Source organism: Camelus ferus, chromosome 8 (assembly GCF_009834535.1).
Source record: "Camelus ferus isolate YT-003-E chromosome 8, BCGSAC_Cfer_1.0, whole genome shotgun sequence".
NCBI lineage: Eukaryota > Metazoa > Chordata > Mammalia > Artiodactyla > Camelidae > Camelus > Camelus ferus.
In genome coordinates, this window is record NC_045703.1 from 63558358 (window position 1) to 63576017 (window position 17660).

At 46.5% G+C, this 17660-nt stretch overlaps 1 protein-coding gene across 5 annotated transcripts in view; it reads left to right on the plus strand.

Moving 5' to 3' along the window:
• Positions 1-3437: 3437 nt before the first annotated feature.
• The window catches only part of TIAM2 (TIAM Rac1 associated GEF 2), a 211995-nt gene continuing 197772 nt past the window's right edge, over positions 3438-17660 (plus strand). The window contains exons 1-3 of one of the 5 annotated variants that reach the window (XM_032485232.1): positions 8396-8517; positions 8833-9209; positions 9541-9735. The gene's annotated coding sequence lies outside the window, so the exon portion shown is untranslated. Of the gene's footprint in view, positions 4386-8395; positions 8518-8832; positions 9210-9513; positions 9736-10239; positions 10369-17660 lie in introns of those variants that run through there. The other 4 variants (XM_032485225.1, XM_032485226.1, XM_032485228.1 and 1 more) reach the window with 4 other exon arrangements.

Here is a 17660-nt window from a genome sequence, read left to right on the forward strand (position 1 = left end):
TTATCAACCACCAGCTTTTGATGAAAGAGGAGAAGAGGAGAAAGGAAGATCTTCCAAATCCAGTTATGTCAAACATGGTCACAGAAGAATCTTATGGGACAGATAGAAAAAAAAAAAAAGAGAAGATTCCTGCCCCATGAGGGCAAAGCATCCCGTTGCCACATCACTGAACAAAGCTTTGCAAGGTGTATGTGCACAGCAGGAGCTGCACACAGCTCGGCAGAGGACAGAGATGAGCCACTCGTGGAGCAGAGCCGGGGTGCCTGTGATGTTCCAAGTCCAGAGCCGGTTACCAGGACACCCCCTCACCGCCCCTCCCCTACCAAAGTGTGCTGTCTAGTTAGGGAAGGGGCACTGGGGAAGGAGCGATCGTCCTGATGCTCTGGAAGCACAGAGCAGCTTCCACCCAGGCAGACGCCACTGTGGCCGGGTCCAGGCTGTCTCTGCAACGGTTTGAGCAGAACAGATGGAAATGGTGGTCGAGACAGGAGAGGTTAGGAAATGCACTAGGAGGTGACAAGGCGAAGACTGGAGACCAAATGGTTGTGGGAATGAAGGGCAGGAGAGGTCAAAGGCGGCTCCCAGTGGCTTGGGACACAGGGATGTGGCTGACTGAGGTAGGAGGTGGGCTTGAGGAGGAGAAGGTCTGAGGAGGCACCATGATGGCAAGATGGATGTGGCCAGAGACCGCCCTCCAGGGCGGGGGGAGTCAGGCTAGTGCAGAATCATTCTCTCTGGACTTTTTTTTTTTGTCTTCCCCCACGAGTAAGTGTTTTAGTACTGATGAATCTGTGTCAGATTGGAAATGAGATAGGAACAAAAATGTAACTTTCTGTGTGGGTGGCATGTGGGAAAGAGGCTGGGGAGCAGTGGGGGCTCTGAGACTTAGTGCTTGTTCGTTGGCTTATCTCCAGCAGGAGTTGGTAGACGGATGAGCTAACGGCAGGTCTTCACCACTGCCCATCAATCACCGCTCTGTTCCCCTTGCCCTTGGGACAGTGCCGGGGAGACACTAGCGTTCCTCCAGTACTTTCTCAGGACGGCTGGTTTCTCATTACCTCATCGCAGAGAAGAGAAGATGGGTTTCTCAACCACTTCCTTCTGCAGTTGGTAAAACTGGAATGCCCTCAGGTTTCTGTGCGAGCAGGTAGCTACAGGAGCCCTGATGGTAAAACAGAGTCATCCAGGGTGGGTGCATCTCTCAGTTAACATTCTGGGTCCAGGTGGGACTCGGCGCCGATGAATAATATCCTCTTGTTGTAGAAAATTGTCCTTGGACAAAGACATTTTCAAAAACACATGACAAATGGTGTCCATCTATTTCAAAGGACCCAAGGTTGCTTTATAAATGCTCTTGTGGCCTCGCGGGCTAGGAGTATATATTTGCAGATGATAAAGACAGTCTTTGAGGCAAGAGGGAAACAGAGCAGCCCCTGCACCCAGCTTCTGCTTTGTCTCCTCCTCTCAGGGCTGCGTATGTAAAACCAGCTTGTCTGCACCGGGGAATTCCACCAGGGAACGTGAGTTTGCTGAGACTTTCATTCCAACGACATGGAATAATAATAAAGTATGCAAACAGAGTTTCCCATCCCTTCTTGGGAGAGAAGGACGGAGGTGGGGGAGAGGAATGAAGCTGATTATTCCAGAGGCATAAAGAGTTGACAACAACTCTGGTTTTTTCTTTTTTCTTTTCGTTTAAAAAATGGTAAAACATAAATATTTTTAAAACCCTTTACACAATAGCAGGGAAAAATTGTGGGCAGAAAGTTTTTTTTAATTGAAGTACAGTTACAGTATGTCAGTTTCTGGAGTACAGCACAGTGTCCCAGTCACACATATACATACATATACCATTTTTCATTAAAGGTTACTACAAGATATTGAATGTAGTTCCCTGTGCTATACAGAAAAAATTTGTTTTTTAATATATTTTTATATATAGTAGTTAATATCTACAAATCTCCAACTCCCACATTTATCCCTCCTACCCCCTTTCCCCCTGGTAACCATAGATTGTTTATTATGTCTGCATGGAAAGATTTCATTAATCCTGTAACTTTGGGGAACCACTGCAGATGTTGATGGTAGGTTTAAAATCTAGAAGAGAAAATTTCAATGTCAAAATGATTTTAAAAAAATTTTTATGGAGACCTGTTCTTTACAGTGTAAAGATACAAATATCACCTCTTATAGAAAGGTTATATATAGTCCTATAGAAAACTATGTGTACTTTAAAAGCCTAGAGTGTGAATTTTAAAGTGTGTGGCTCATTTAAACTTTCTAATGAGAAAGTTTGGGTGAAAAAAATGAACAGTAGCCACAAGGTCAAGTTATTATTGCTCTAACTTAAGACAATAGATTTACTGATATATCTGTTAATTCAGTGAGTATTTCTATTATGTGCTAGACACAAAGTTTAAAAAGCAGATTTTTTTCTGTGTGACACTTTCTCCATTTCACTAAAGTTTGTAAAGTCCTTTTTAAAAATTGCAATAATATAGGGCTGTTAAAAGAATCAAGTAAGTCTACTTGTATTACATCAAATATATTTATTCCATATATATATAAATACATGATATATATGACACATTTGATGAATACTTACTAAAATTGTTATAGCATACCCTAAGACTTTCTTTTCTTTTCTCTTACAATACATTGGACTCAGAAGAAATTGGCAAGCATATAAATCTGAGCTCAAGGTCAGGTTTTAGCTCATTTAATACCCCAGCTTTGAAACTGAAACCCACAAATTACACATCATCACCAAATTATAACTTTTAAAAAGAGGCACATAACGGTTCGTGGGACTTCTTCACACTACACACCAGCACACCTACACAGATTTCACTTTCGAGGAGAAAGCTGCTCCTTCTAATATCCTGGAGGGAATTTGTTCCCTAGGTAGTTCGATTTCAAAATTCACTTCCCGTGTAACCATCTTTTCTATACACCAGATGGCTCCATGCCAACAACCCTCAACTTCAGATGTGGCTTAAATTGTCTTTGTCCACGAGCAGAAGTTGATCTGTTTTCCTCCCTTCTGACCCACTTAGAACTGTGACATCCAAACCCCAAACCCCAGTCCTTTCAATAATACTAATAAGCAGCCAGTTAGGAAGCCTGTGCTGGTGACAGCAGTGCTCAGCCAACACCGTGAACAGGGTTGGGAGGAAGTGCGAGGAATTCAGGGAGAGTCCAACCAGAGAAACTGCGACCCAATTCCAAGTCCAAGTTTAATGGGACGAGGGAATTGAAAAAGTGGAGCTCAGGGCCATAAAGGGAAATGAGAGAAAAGGCATGCTCATATTTTGTAAGTTTTGCATTTCACAAAAAGTTTATGGGTTCAACAAACACATTTCCTAGGTTGAGGGCTCCAGCGAAAATGGATGCCGGCCATGTAACCAGCTGGCAAGCAAGAACTGACTGGACATCTTTAAGGTATATAAGCATTATACTAGGCACTTTATTTTGATACAGAAAATATTAACTTTTACATTTTCTGATATGTTTATCAGACTAACTTTGTTTATAAATTATAACAAATAAAACAAACTTAACATAAGTTTTATCAACTTAGAACCATCAATGTCATGGGCATTTTTTTTTAAGGCTGTATCTTTTGAGGGTGAAGTCCAAGGTTAAAAGTCTTTCACTGGGTCTTGGAGGGTGTCTGCATCTGGGTTACACAGGAGCCAGACCAGCAGATTGGCAACCTGGGCTGATCCACCCAAAACTCGTACACAAATATAAGAGTAGCAGGCTTTCCAGGGAGCACTGAACACCTCTATCTCCTCTTCGGAGATGCCCAGAGATGCTTCCCAGCTCAGGGATCGAGTCGAGGCATCAGCTCTGGCTAAGAGAGATTCTCTATGGGATTAAACCAGGTTTTTAGATCTGGAATCTTGAGCAATCTTCTAAACAAACATAGACCTTTTATCATGGGGTAGTAATCCTACCAGGCGACCTTTTGTCTTTCATTTTTCTTTCAAGGATTTATCAGTTAGACTCTAGTAACTTGTCAGCGGAAAGGAAAACTGATCAAATGAATCCAAGAGATAGAACAATCTGTCACCCGTGTGAGCAGGTGAACGCCCCCCCCCGCCCCACCCCACCTGGCAACGACACATCACACACACACATGTGACTGGTTTGAAGGCAGTGCAGGGTGGATCTCGATTTTGGGGTTCAACGCAGCTTTTCGGAATTGTTATCAGTCCCACCGCCTTCTTTCTTTCAGGAGTTTGAAAACGCCATGAAGTGACACGTGTGGGCTCCTCAACAGCTGAAAGACCCTTTTGTGTTCAGCTAAGTGACCTTCAGAAAGGAGAGGTGCAGCCTTCCTCTGGACATCTCCACTTCTCCCAAGTTAGCCTGGCCTGCTGGTGAGCTGCCTGCCTGTGCCGGGAGCCGCGTGGTCCCTGCCTGTCTCCTGAATCTCGGGGCGCTGGGAGGGAGGCTGCCGAGCCTGCGAACGTCCGGGGCGGGAAGTCACAGGGAAGCACTTAGTGGGAGGAACCATCGCTGGACTCCTCGTGCTCACCCACAAACAGGCTGTAAAAGTGAATTTGAGCTCTGTGGAGTGGCATTGCCACTGCGTGTGTGTGTGTGTGTGTGTGTGTGTGTGTAACGTCACTTCTGTGACCGGCGGCGCCCAGGCGGAGACAGAGTTTACTTGGCAAAAAGATTCTCTTCCTTCAGGTACTGGGAAAGAGTGAAAAGAGAGCAAAAAAACCAACTTCCAAAACAAGCAAACAAAACAAAACCCTCCAAAGCTAGAAAGGCAGCTTAAGAAGGCACCTTTCGACGTAGGACACAGGGCAAGGATGACTTGTTTGTTTGTTTGTTTTTTTAAGGATGACTTGTTTGTTGAAACCATCGACTCAGTGTCCTGCTAACAGAAAGTCCAAGAAAATACTGCCCAGGACTAGAAAGATTGAGAAGTGGGCTGAATCCTTACTTCAAGGAGTCTGAGTAATTGAAGTAGGAAGATTCTGCAAGAGACTATGACCAAATGGTTATTTCTCAGGAGTGGGGTGACAGTTAATATGATTTTTTAACTTTTTAGGAAATAATAGGGTGCTGTAGTTGAAGACGTTTGGTGGCTGTGAAGTGAGTGGATGGTGAGGACAGTGGGGCTGCCTTTTTAAAATCAGGTTGTTCTTGTCTTTACCAGGGGTGGACATTTGAATTCATCTTTGGGAGTAGATTTGCTTTAATTGCACCTTGGATTCTTCTACAGGAAAGCTGACTCCTGCTTTATAACGAAGTTGACCCCGCATAACTTCCCCATCGCCCTGAGCGCCCTGGCTTTTCCCTCTGGGGTTTTCTTTGCCGATCTGACCCCACCTGGTGAGAGTTCTGTCTCCTTCCAGTCTTCCCCACAGGCGTTTCAGCCAGGCCCAGGGCTAGACTTTATTTCTCCGCACCACTTACGTCTCAGTGCACATCTCCAGGTCCAAACTCTGTTCTGAATGCTAGTCCTGTATATTCTCCGCATACCCTTCCCAAATATACCCTCCAGTCTCTCCTCCCCACCCCCACTCAGCTCAGCTGGGGCTTAAAACCTTTCAGAGGGTTCTCATTGTTCTAAGGATAAAATCCAGAATTCTTAACATGCCTACAAGAGCATGCATGACTGCTTCTTGGCATCTTTGGCCTCATTCCCTGTTGCTCTGTCCTTACTCCCTTCCCTTCGGATGGACCCAGCTCCGTCCACATCAGAGCTTCAAAGTCACCACTCCCTTTACTGAGAATGATCCAGCTCAAGCCAGCCTTCAGAGCACAGCTAAAATGCTGCTTTCTCCAGTAAGCCCTGTCTGATCCCTTGGAGCTGGGTTCACTCTCTTTCTTACATGCTGCACATCTTTAGCAGAGACATAAAAAGGACTATTTGTGAAATTTGTTGACTACCTATCACCCTCCCTCCGACTGTAACAATTACGCAGATTATATCCCTGCTGCCCCCGACAGTGCCAGGTGCGGAGCGAAGTCTCCGTGAACAGATGGGTGAGCGAATGAGTTAAGGTTTCCAGCACTCAGTTTCTCTTTCTGACTTGGTGTGAAGGTTCATCTTTACTGTAGACCAAGATGCACCTCTGCAGATGATTTTTTATCTAATAGAGTGGGACTAAGACTGAGGGTGTGGAGAAGCTTTTTCTCTCTCTCTCTCATAGGCCCTGATGGCGTTGCAGCCTGGACTCTGGTGGCGGGGTGGGGGACACGCTGGTTCCCTGGATGGGGCTTGGGCGAAGGAGAGAGAGGCCCTGGGTGGCTTCATGTCTTTGGGACTATTATTTGTTTTTCACTTTTTTTCTTTACCCCTTCTGTAATTCCCTTCTGTTTCCCCAAGACTTCTGTTAAATTCTGTGACCCTCCCCTTGGGCATAGCTCTGCTGAGAAACTAGGCGAGGAAGACACCGTGCCTCCCCCTGGAGGCAAAGCTGTAGGAGGAAAAGCTAAGAGACAACTTGCAGCAGGGGGCGTGGGAGTCAGAGCACAAGCCAGCCAAGGGAAGAAGGGCCAGCAGGGCGATTGGTGGAAATGATAGGATTCGTCTGGAATGTGCAGGCATCTTTTGGGAGGGGAAACCGGACTATGCCCAGACTCTCTGAGGTTACACAGTGTGCCAGTCACTGCCTCATCGCCTGTCAGCTCCAAATTCATCCTTTTTGCCTTCTCTGGAAAGAGGGATCTGGGCCTTTCATATAATTTCCTTTGCCAGCTGGCTTGTTAAACTTCATCAGCACCGGGTGTGGGGGAGGCATGGCAGGAGGACGGACTTCTGCCTGCCGGTTGCCCTGCTCTTGCTTGCTGCCTCCTGCATTTGGGGCAGTTTCTCCTGCACTAGGATCCTGCAGTGCAGGGCAGCCAGTAGCGGCCCCCAGCTTTTTCTGGTATCTCGCTGTTCGGGTGGTTTTGCAATGAGGTGCTTCCATGATACACCTCCCTGTGAACAGCTTTCCCCCACCCTAGAAGGTAGATTATCAGCAAATTTCAGACAGTTGATTTCCAGCAAGTTCCACTGGCATGATACCACAGTGACTTCTCTGCCTCTTAGTGAGCCACAGCCATGCCCTCCCCAGTAGGGTCTGGGTCTCAGCCTGGGGTAGGGCAAGGCTCATCCCCAGGTGCTCGCTCTCAGCCCCAGGGTAGTGGCTGCTTTTAAAGATTTTATATCTGCTTTTCCTGTTTTCTTTTGAGTTCTCTTTACTTCTTGTCAATCCCTCATTGCTCCAGATTCTGTTATAGTTAATGGTTCTTTTTTTTTTTAAATTTTATTTTTTATTAAAGTATAGTTGATTTACAATGTGAGTTTCAGGTGTACAGCAAAGCGATTCAGTTTCCATTACAGCTTATTACAAGAAACTGAATATAGTTCCTTGTGCTACACAGTAAGTCCTTGTTGTTTATCTATTTCATATATAATAATGTGTGTCTGTTAATCTCCAACCCCTAATTTATTCTTCCCCTCCCTTTCCCCTTTGGTAACCATAGTTTGTTTTCTATGTCCATGAGTCTATTTGTTTGCAAATAAAATTTCTATTTTTTTAAGATTCCGCATATAAGTGATATCATATGATATTTATCTTTCTGTCTGACTTCACTTAATATGCTAATCTCTAGGTCCATCCATGTTGCTGCAAATGGCATTATTTCATTCTTTGCTGTGGCTGAGGAATATTCCATTGTGTATATATACCACAACTTCTTTATCCAGTCACCTGTAAATGGGCATTCAGGTTGTTTCCATGTCTTGGCTATTGTAAATAGTGCTGCTATGAATGTTGGGGCACATGTGTCTTTTTGAGTTATTGTTTTCTCTGAATAGTTCTTTATATTAAACATTTACTGTTTAATTGCTGTGTGGTTTCTCTCCTGACTGGACTCAGATTTACTGATACACATTGGATGGGGGCTTAGACTTGTCTATCAAGGGGAGGTGTCCCAAGAAGCCTGGGGGAATAGAGAGACATTTGGGTTCTATGTATTTTCCCAAGTTTGTGCAATGAACATATTACTTGTATTATCAGAAAAAAAATTTTTGAAATAGTGAAAAAACATAATACATGTGGCCAAGGTGAAGAAATATACAAAAAAGACCACAGGATAGGAGGTCTGTGCTAAGGAGAAAAAGCTCCTTCGAGGAGGTGATGCTTGAGTAGAGAACTGGAGAGTGAGTGGAGGAGGAGGCATTTATTTCCCCAGGCAGAGCCATCTGTGCCCAAACTGGGACAGCACCAGGGAGAGCCTGTGGGGCAGAAAGGGGTCAGTGTGGACACAGACTGCAGCAGCAGAAAGTAGACAGCCAGGTCTGTCTGAACACAGCAGATCTTTGGGGCGTCACTTAAAAACTGCAGGTGTGTGTGGGAAAGTTGATTCGATTTGTCTTTAGATCATCACCAGCTGTGAGGATTCGTTGAAAACCTCAAACCATTTCCAGCTTTCTCGGAGCTGGGCGGACTGAGAGCCCTGGGTTTGTGCCCAAGGCCACACTTCCCTGAAGGCAGCTCCCAGGTAAGGACCGAGAGACACAGATACTAAGGCAGGTGGGCTCCAAGGAGTCCTGGGCCACCAGTGGTGGGTAACTTTGGATGCAGGACTCACCCATGATCTTCCTTAGGCTGCAGGGAGGTTAGGAGGACGGCATCCCTCCGTCCTTCAGTGGGGCCAGACTCCATGAGGCCTGGCTCTCCGTGGCCCCTCTCACTTAATCCCACCGCCATTTCCCTAAGAAAATCCTTCTATATCTAGTCCTGTCTTGATGCCTGCTTCTTGGAAGACCCACACTGGCACATGGACTGCATCTTCCTCCTTCCCTCTCCTCTCCAGGGCCAGCCTTTGTAAAGGCAAGGACAGCGACTGTGGGAACACAGCCTTCCCTCCTGCTTCTTCCGAGCGTCCTCCGCGTTCCCATCATCCCGGCCCGTTGGATTACTCAGGTTTCTCTAATAAACCCTGCAGCTGCCATCCGGAAAGTCCGAATTCTCCTGGACTCTCCGTCTCCACTCGAGTGCCACCTCCATCATTCTCTTCTCAGGAAGGTTGGGAGATGAGCAGTCTCTCCTGCCCACTTGAGGCTTCAGATTCCGCCTGCTTCTATCCTGAGTGGTACCCGGTTCAACGTCTTCTCCACTTTCAGCTCTTTGGGGAAGGAATTGGATCTTAAGCATCGCATCCACGATGGCAGGCAGAGCGCCTAGCTCCCGGTAGGCGCCTACTGGAAGCTCGCTGAGTTCTCGGTGATCTTTAGTTGGGACGTCCTGGAGAGAAAGCGCAGGAGGCGACGGTGGCGGCAGCAGGCGGGAGCGCGGGCCGTCCTGGGAGCGGAGCGGGCGGGGGTCGGGGGCCTGGCTCGGTGGGCGCGGCGGGGGATTGGCGCGGGCCGGAGCGGGTGGGGGCGCTTCTGAAGGGGGATGGGGGATGGGGGAGGGTGGGGGTGGGGTGGGCTGGGCTGGGCTGGGCTGGGCTGGGCGGCGGGGGCGGGGAGAAGGCGGGCCGAGCGGGTGGGGAGGAAGGTGTGGCCGCTCTCGCCGCCAGAAGCGCCGCTCCCGGGGCGAAACGCAGCCGCGACTGCCGGAGGCTCAGCGCTCGCAGGGGGACGACTGACCCCGGCAACTTCTCCAACTCGGCCCGCGCCGCCCCACGTGCCCCGGGGACCCCGCGCTGGGGGCGCTGCGGGAACGGCCGTGTCGCCGGCCGGGGCCCCGGGCGGGTGCCGGGCGCTCCACCCAGGTAAGAGCGGGCGGCGGGGGCGAGGCCAGACGCCGGCCTTGGCTAGGGGCGGGCGGCCCGCCGTCTCCACTTCATTCCTCGTGCCCTCCTCCACCTCGTTCCTCGTGCCCTCCTCCACCTTTCCCGGGCGGTGAGCTGAGGGTCCCGGCCTCGATGGCCGAGGGGGCACAGCCCGGCGCACGGTAGCAGCGCCCTGGCGCGTCCTGTCCCCCCGCGCTGCCTGGCCTGGCGGAGGAAACCCAGAACACTGGCCCTCGCGGTGCCCCGGTGCCCGGCCAGCTCCCCCCACCCCAGCCCGGGCCCCACGTTAGTGCGTCCGCGCCCGAGCCCGGCCTCGTGGGTGCGGCAGCCAAGCGCCCGGGAAGGTGCCGGGAGGGTGGCCCCCGCGCCCGCGCCTCCGCTCACCAAGCCGAGGGGACCCCCAGCCCCAGGCCGCCGAGCTGGGAGGGGACAGCCGTCCCGCTGCCCCCCCACCCCGCTGCCTCCCCGCCAGGCTGTGCTTCGAGGGGCCCAGGTGCCAAGTTTCGGGGAAAGCCGACACGTCGTGTCGCAAACGGATCATATTTACCAAAAACAGTTTAGGAAGAAAAGAGGCCATTCTTCCAACAATTGACGGCGGCAGCCGCCGTAAAGGTACGGGAGTACGATGGCACCGGGGACTTTATCTTTTAAGAAATGGTGAAACTTAGTCTGGTGAGCTTCCATGCCTCTTTTTACTTTTTGAAATAGAAATATAGGATCAGTTTACTTATTTGGGGGAAGGGAGGGGAGGCTGCTTGGTCCTGAAGATAATTTCATTTGCGTTTCCTCCGCGATGGCCCCGAATGAGGCTGCCTGGTGACAGTTGTAAGCAAGGCAGCTGTGGGTCGTGATAAGACCTTTATTCACTACGTGGCCAAGGTTTTGGGGTTCTCCTCTCATACTTGTTCACCCATTCTACCCCCTCCAATGCTGCTGACATCATTATTTGAAGGGCCAGCACCTGGTTATCTCCAAGGCCCTTTCTGATAGGTTTCAGCCAGAGGATCTCTAATAAAGTTTTTAAGATAAGGCTTCTAAGTTTCTTACAGGTGCAGACCATATGCTATAAATACTTCCTAGGCTCTGAATAAAAGTGTCAATTTCTGGTCTTAACATTTGAGCATAACCAATAGAACTTGTGGACATACAGGCTTAAAAACATGTTCTGAAATTCTTTAAGGTTGTCTGTTCTCAAAATGTAGTATCAAGATTGCTGCCCTTCTAAAAGCAAACTTTTTTTCCATCGGATTGTACCTGCTCGTTCTTTAGGGTATCAGAGAGTCCCTAATTACCTTGTGATTTGTGAAGGTAAAAAATAGGGAAAGGTGTAATTGAAGAAGAGTTTCTTGTTTACAGTGGCGAAACAAGCCCCTAATGATCTCAGAAGCAGGTTTCAACACCTTAATTTGCCATATAAAATGCTTGTAATCTGGACCCCGCCTGCCTTTCCAGCCTCATCTCCTGACTCTTCCCTAGGTCTCCCTCCCTCCCCCTTACATATACACACACACACACACACTCTCTCTCCCTCTCCCCCTCTCCCTCCCTCTCTCTCTCTCTCCCTCTCCCTCTCCCTCCCTCTCTCTCTCTCTCTCTCTCTCCCTCCCTCTCTCCCTCTCTCTCTCTCTCTCTCTCACTTTCACACACTCACACACTCACACTCTGTCTGCCAGGCTCATCAAACTCCTTCCAAGTTGTCATTTCCAGACCACTCTCTGGAATGAATGAACATTCTGTTTATACTGTTCCTGCTCCCTCGTCCATCTGTTGATTACCCACCCGTCCTTCACGTGTCAGTCAGATCCCTTCTCCAGCAGGCTCTCCTTCCTCATTATCGCTAGGCAGTTAAGCTCTCTCTTCCCTAGCAGTCAGTGTCTACTAGAATATGATATATATTTTTTACACCTCTGGCTGTGCCACCTTGTCAAATCGTGTAAGTTGTTCACTGCACAAGGTCATCCTCTCCAATGGGCAAGTGGCGGCTGAAATCCAATTTGCACCCCACTTGCCAAGCCCCTGGTGCACTCCTCTGTGCGGGAAGGGGCCACCTTTTCTAGTTTACCCAAAGGCACAGTGTGGGCGAGTGGTGACCCTGCTTCATCCTCTCCCCGTTACTGTCCTCAGCACCCATCACAGAGACTGATGGAGCAGTCCAATTCAGATTCCTTGAATGGGAGAAAAGAAAGCATCGTCTCTGGAGACGTCTAGAACGAAGCAGGAGTTTGGGGGCAGGTGTCTCCTGTAAGTCAGGATACAGGAATGTGCTTCAGTTTGCTCTGTCTTATGTCTGGCTGTTGTAGTGAGTCTTAGAAGTCTTCTTGATTACAGGGGAGAGTCTGGGAGTGTGAGTTCACAGGTGGGCAGCAGAGATGTGTGCCGACACGTGCTGGGCCTCCTCGGCTGATTACCTTTCAAGGCACTAAGGTTTATCCATCTAATCATGATTTGCTGAGAGAGATACAAGACCCTTGAAAGTAAGGCCATCAAGAGCTTTGCTCACATGAACATGTGTTAATAAGCTGTATGAAATGCCATTTTATAAATAAGAACTAAGTCATCCTGAAGTGACACATCACAGAATTATAATAAGAAAGAAAAAAGGGTGTTGAATCTGATTTATTTAGGTTGTCCAATGAGATTAGCATTTAAGATTACAATTTACATGTGAAAAAAATGCAGTTTTTATGTGAGGGGCAATTTGCAAGCTCAGTTGGCTACAAGATTCCTAAAAATCCTCCAAATATGTTTGGAGTTGAAAACTTCTAACAACTTGTGGGGTGATCTGGAGAGATTTTTCAAGCTAAAGTCAATATGTGGTTCATCTCACCAAAATCGTTAAAAATGAGGTATAGAATCATATAATATTAAATGTCAAAAGACCATGACAATTGTATGGAATCCTGAAATCTCTAGGATTTGTAGCATAGAATAGCTTTAAAGATAACATAGGCCAATCTTCCCCTGTTATGGATAAGGAAAGGTAGTCCCAGAGACTTGTCCAAGGTCACAAAGCTTAGCCAGGATGAGCCCTACCTAAGCTTTCCTGGCTCTTAGTTCGTTGCTTTCCTTGTTCAAGAACATATACTTATTCAAGCTTCTGTGTCTTCCATTGTTGGCTTCAGTTGGGAAATCTTGAAAGTATAGACTAGTTATGATATCTCAGAAAGGGAAGGGTCACAGCATCGAACACAATGGCCCCTGCGAGACAGGCAGGTGAGAAATGTTTGCTGAATGAAGGACTGAATGAACAAGCCTGCTGATAACTAACTTATTTAAATTATTCCATATAGCACAAACCAAAGTCCTTTGGAGTCCATTCTAGTGGAATTTGGCCTCTGCATTCGTATTCCTTCAATGCCGTAAAAGTGTCCAATAAACTTGGTAGATGAGATGGGTAGGAATTATTTTTTGCAAAAGAAGCCAGAACTCCTGACAGGCATCAATTAAAACAACCACCACCACCACCACCACCATCACCACCACCAAAAACCTCGGGCTTTGGAATCAGTAGGTCTGTCCACAGACTAGTCTTAATTCTGCAAGCCTTGAATCTCAGCAGCCTTCGTGTCTTCCTGTAACCTCCTAAGTCTCAGAGTTGCTAGAAGGGTCAAATTAGCCTGCATGTGTGAAAGCACTTTGCAAACTTTAGAACTCTGAATAGTAACAAGATAAGAGTTAGAATCTGGCAGGAAGTGCTCCCCTTCTCCCCCGGCAGCAGCGCTGTGCTGGGCTCTCTTTTCATCACCCTGTTTACTGCTCTGAGTAGAGCAGTGAGGAAACCAAAGCCTAAACAACTATCCCCCCATGTCCCGCAGGTGTTTGGGGAGCCCCCGTAATGTATGAAGTATCTCCAGTCTCTGAACAGCAGTAAGAGAACTTGAAGTGGAGAAGAAAAATGACATAAAAAGGAATCACTTCAGCTTTAGGCAGAGGCGGAATCTGCATTTTAGACCAGTCCCTCTTTAGAGCGTGGTGAGTGGATTTAAGGAACCAAGACTGGCAGAAAGATGATCAGTTGTAATGGTGCAGATGGTCCAAGGCAGCAGGAATAGGGTGGTGGGAACACGCAGGGGAAGGAGTCCTGAAATCCCAAGGAGGTGGGATGGACTTGGCAAGTGAGAGTGCGGAGGACAGGGAGCAATATATTGGGTGAAGGATGTTGACTGATCTCAGCAGCACAGAAGGAGAAGGCTGGGGACCTGTGGGGGACCCTCACCCAAGTTCACACAGTTCTGAGGTCCCCCAGCTGACCCCAGCTGAGATTTGACCCCAGTCTGTCTGATTCAACATTTCCTCCTTTCTCCCAACATGTCTCCACTGTTAGCATGTTTATAACTGTAAATGAATCAAGAATTTTAATAAGAGCAATGTTGAATTTGAAAGCTTCTATGAGTTAGTTTAGAACTTTAAGAAAGAACAAAAAGTGCCTGATCCGAAGCCCTCCCACAGACTAAGGCCAGTAGACTTAGGCTGGTCCCCAAGCAGGTTCCCTGCCAGGAGCCTGTAACGTATTTCCTATCTCGGATTCGGTCTGCCCTGGGCGCCAGCCCGCTCCTCTCCAGGCATTCCCGCCAGCTGGAAATTAATCTGCTTTGTTTCCATTGAGGAGGTTTGCAGATTGAGTAACAGAATCTGGACTGCAGCTTTCATTGTGTTTTTGTGGTGTTGGATTACAAGGTTTCTTTTAAATTCACAGTTAGATTTCTGACTGTGTCTCTTGGGCATGGTTCTTCAAGAGTTCCCGTTAACTAAGTGATTCTTTTGCACTGGGAAGAGGATGTAACACTAGAATTTTGAAGATTCTCTAGTCATCAGTTGTTTGGGAAATGGCATGGTAAATAAGTTTGGAAATCTTCTCAAATTGGTGAAAGGGGAAGATTCCCAATGCCTTTAAAATAAAGTGATGAATTTTAGTGCAATATTTTGTTCTCATTTTTAAATTCAGGATAGTTTTTTGTCTTATAAAAAGTGTTCTATGCCTCAGGATTTTCAGCTCTAAAAGGAGGGTGACAGCTGTGCTTTCCTCATAGAAGATTATTTGGAGACTTCGGACGTTAATGAATAAGATAATGTGCTTAGAACCCCGCCTGCTGGGATGAGAGAGTTCAAGAAGTGTTATTAGTTCTTCCCTCCCTGTAGGTGGAATCGGGCTTCGTAAGGATGGTCAGAGGATTGAGCTGTGAGTTGGGCTGGCAAAGCAGAAGCCATGCTCCGCCCCTTTTCCATTGCTTTGCACTGTCCTCTCTGTCCTTCTCTTTGGTCACTCTTCGCTGTTTGGCCAGCTTCTCATCGTCATCCATTGAGACCCAGCGAAGCCTTTCCTCTGGGTGTGAAGCATCCTTTTCTGTGCTTCCAGGTGCTGTGTCCATACGTGGTCTGTGTCAGCCATGGCCTTCATCACATGCTATTCTGTTGTGGGTGATTCTCCATCACACAAGGGGTGCTTTGCTTGTTTTCTCTTTGCACCTCTTCCAGGGCCCCATGGTGCCTTATTGGCCATTCGTTTTACTTTTAAAAACATTTTAAATAAAAAAAAATTATTTTTTGGTGTGGGGAGGAGGTAATTAGATTTTTATTTATTAATTTATTTTTAATAGAGGTACTGGGGATTAAACCCAGGACCTCATACATGCTAAGCACGTGCTCTACCACTGAGCTATACCCTCCCCACCTTAGTGGTCATTCTTAAGTGGTGGTTGACAGAATGAGGTGTTAACTGAAATTGTTTTAAAATTTCTATGTGTTTGAAGTTGTTTTGCGGTCATGAAGTTGAGTGATCCTTTGCCAAATACTTGACTCTTTAGATGGACGTTATCAATAATTAAGTGCTAAAAAATAAAGTTTTCTCCACCTTTCCTAAGTAAGCAGTAGTAGCAATGTCATTATACTGTGTATTAATAGATCTAGATTCTGGTCTGGAATATATCTTCATTCATTTGGCAAATCAGCTGAACATGTGAGGGCCTTTGATTCTTCAGAGAGAACATAAAATTGTTCCCTCATGATTCCCAGTGTCCTCTGGCAGATGAGGCATCAAATTCTTCTCATCAGCTCTCCTCTTCAGGCCTCATACTGGGGTGGTGGTTGACAGACTAGCAGTCGTATTGACCCTTACCACTCTGGATAACCGTGAGGCTGGTTTAAAATGTATTTTATTGCACTTTGGAAAGAGCATTTAAACATATGTCCAGAAACGAAGGAAGAACACATCTGGAATACATTGGAGTGAATTAAGTTATCATGTGTGTTGGTGGCATTTGAAACTTCTGGGATCAGTACTTGCTGTATGAGGACACGAAGCCTTGTGGAATGTTAGCAGAATCAGAACCAAAATATTTACCCATTGAACTGGTCCGTTTTGAATTTTCCCTCTGGAGAACCCTCATCATTCTCTGAAACCATGTCATCTGTGGTAATTTTCCCTTCATTTCTGTTTGTTGAACTTCTTGTTGGTAAATACACTGCATATCATCTGGCAAATAAGTTTATTTTGCATAAGATGTAAAACAAAATGAGAGGTACCGTGGACTGGGTCCATTCATTATACGTATATTGAACCTCTACTAACAGGTCACTTAAAAAATCTCTATCAGAATTTTGTTATTATAACTGGAAAGCACTGGTCTCCTCAGCCCTCTAGGCTCACCTCAAATGTCATCCTCTTCTTGATCTTTTCATAACCCCTCATTTTTTCTTGAAATGTAACACTGTCCTCATCACTCTTGGGGTTCATCTTCTGAATGGCTGCGTTGCCCACCCAGTGGTTGTATATGTGTCTGCATCCTTCCCCTCTCAGTTGGATTCCTTATTAACTATAAAAAAGTGATCACTCCACAAGGTTTGCTATTTGTGATGTTTTGGGAACACACAAGGCTTTTTCCAGTGCCTTCACTTTTCTCCATTCTGATAGACGACAGTTAACTATTTGAAAGATGCTTGTATGTGTTTGATTGAGTTGTTCTTGGTATTTGTCCAACTGGAGGTAATAGTCCAGGTGGTTGGCAAACCGTATTGCAAAAAGATTGGAGTTCTGGATTTTGGATAGACATAAGAGCCTTGCATTTTGGGTAGTTTTGCCAAAAATAACTGTGTGATCTTGAGCAAAACATGACATTCTCTCTAGGTTTCCATTTCTTAATTTGCAACTTTGGTGGCCAGGGGATTCACATTAGACTAAATGACTTCTAGAGATCCTCTCAGCCATAAAACTTAATGATTCAATGCAGCAATAGAGTATAAGAAAATGAAAGAAAAAGTTTTAAAGTTTAAAAGTAGTGTATTTATAATATGCTGTTGGGCTCACTGGCACTGGAGCCTTTCTAGGTGACAGGTAAGCATCACCCAACACTAGTAACAAGGGCAAGGCTGGTGAACTTGCTGGGTCTTGGTAAATCCAGAATGTGTAATTAGACGTTGCCAGAAGGTAATTATCTGTGATCTTGGGGGCTGTGGATAATATGGATTTCAAAGTCTCTGAAACTGGGTGGAGGGGAATTCAGCGTTGAACTAGAAGAATGGCTGGGGAAGAAATTGAATCAAGATCAGTACCTTAACAGAGGTGGTAGAGGTATTGAGAGCAGGACAGGTATAGAATATAGGTGAACACAGTGGCCAAGTAGGATATAGGTTAAACAAAGTAACCATGTAGAACAAAGTGGCCATGGGGAATAGATATAAACAGAGTAGCCACATAGGATATATGTGAACGAAGTAACCATGTAGAAAATATATAAACAAAGTAACCGTGTTGACTGTACATACAGCAAAATAGCCAGGAGATAGGTACAAACAGAGTAGCTGTGTAGAATATACATACACTGAGGAGCCATTAGAGTAGATGCGGAACAAAGGAGCCCTGCAGAACACATGGAGAAGAAAGTGGTCACATCTGGGCCGAGGTACGG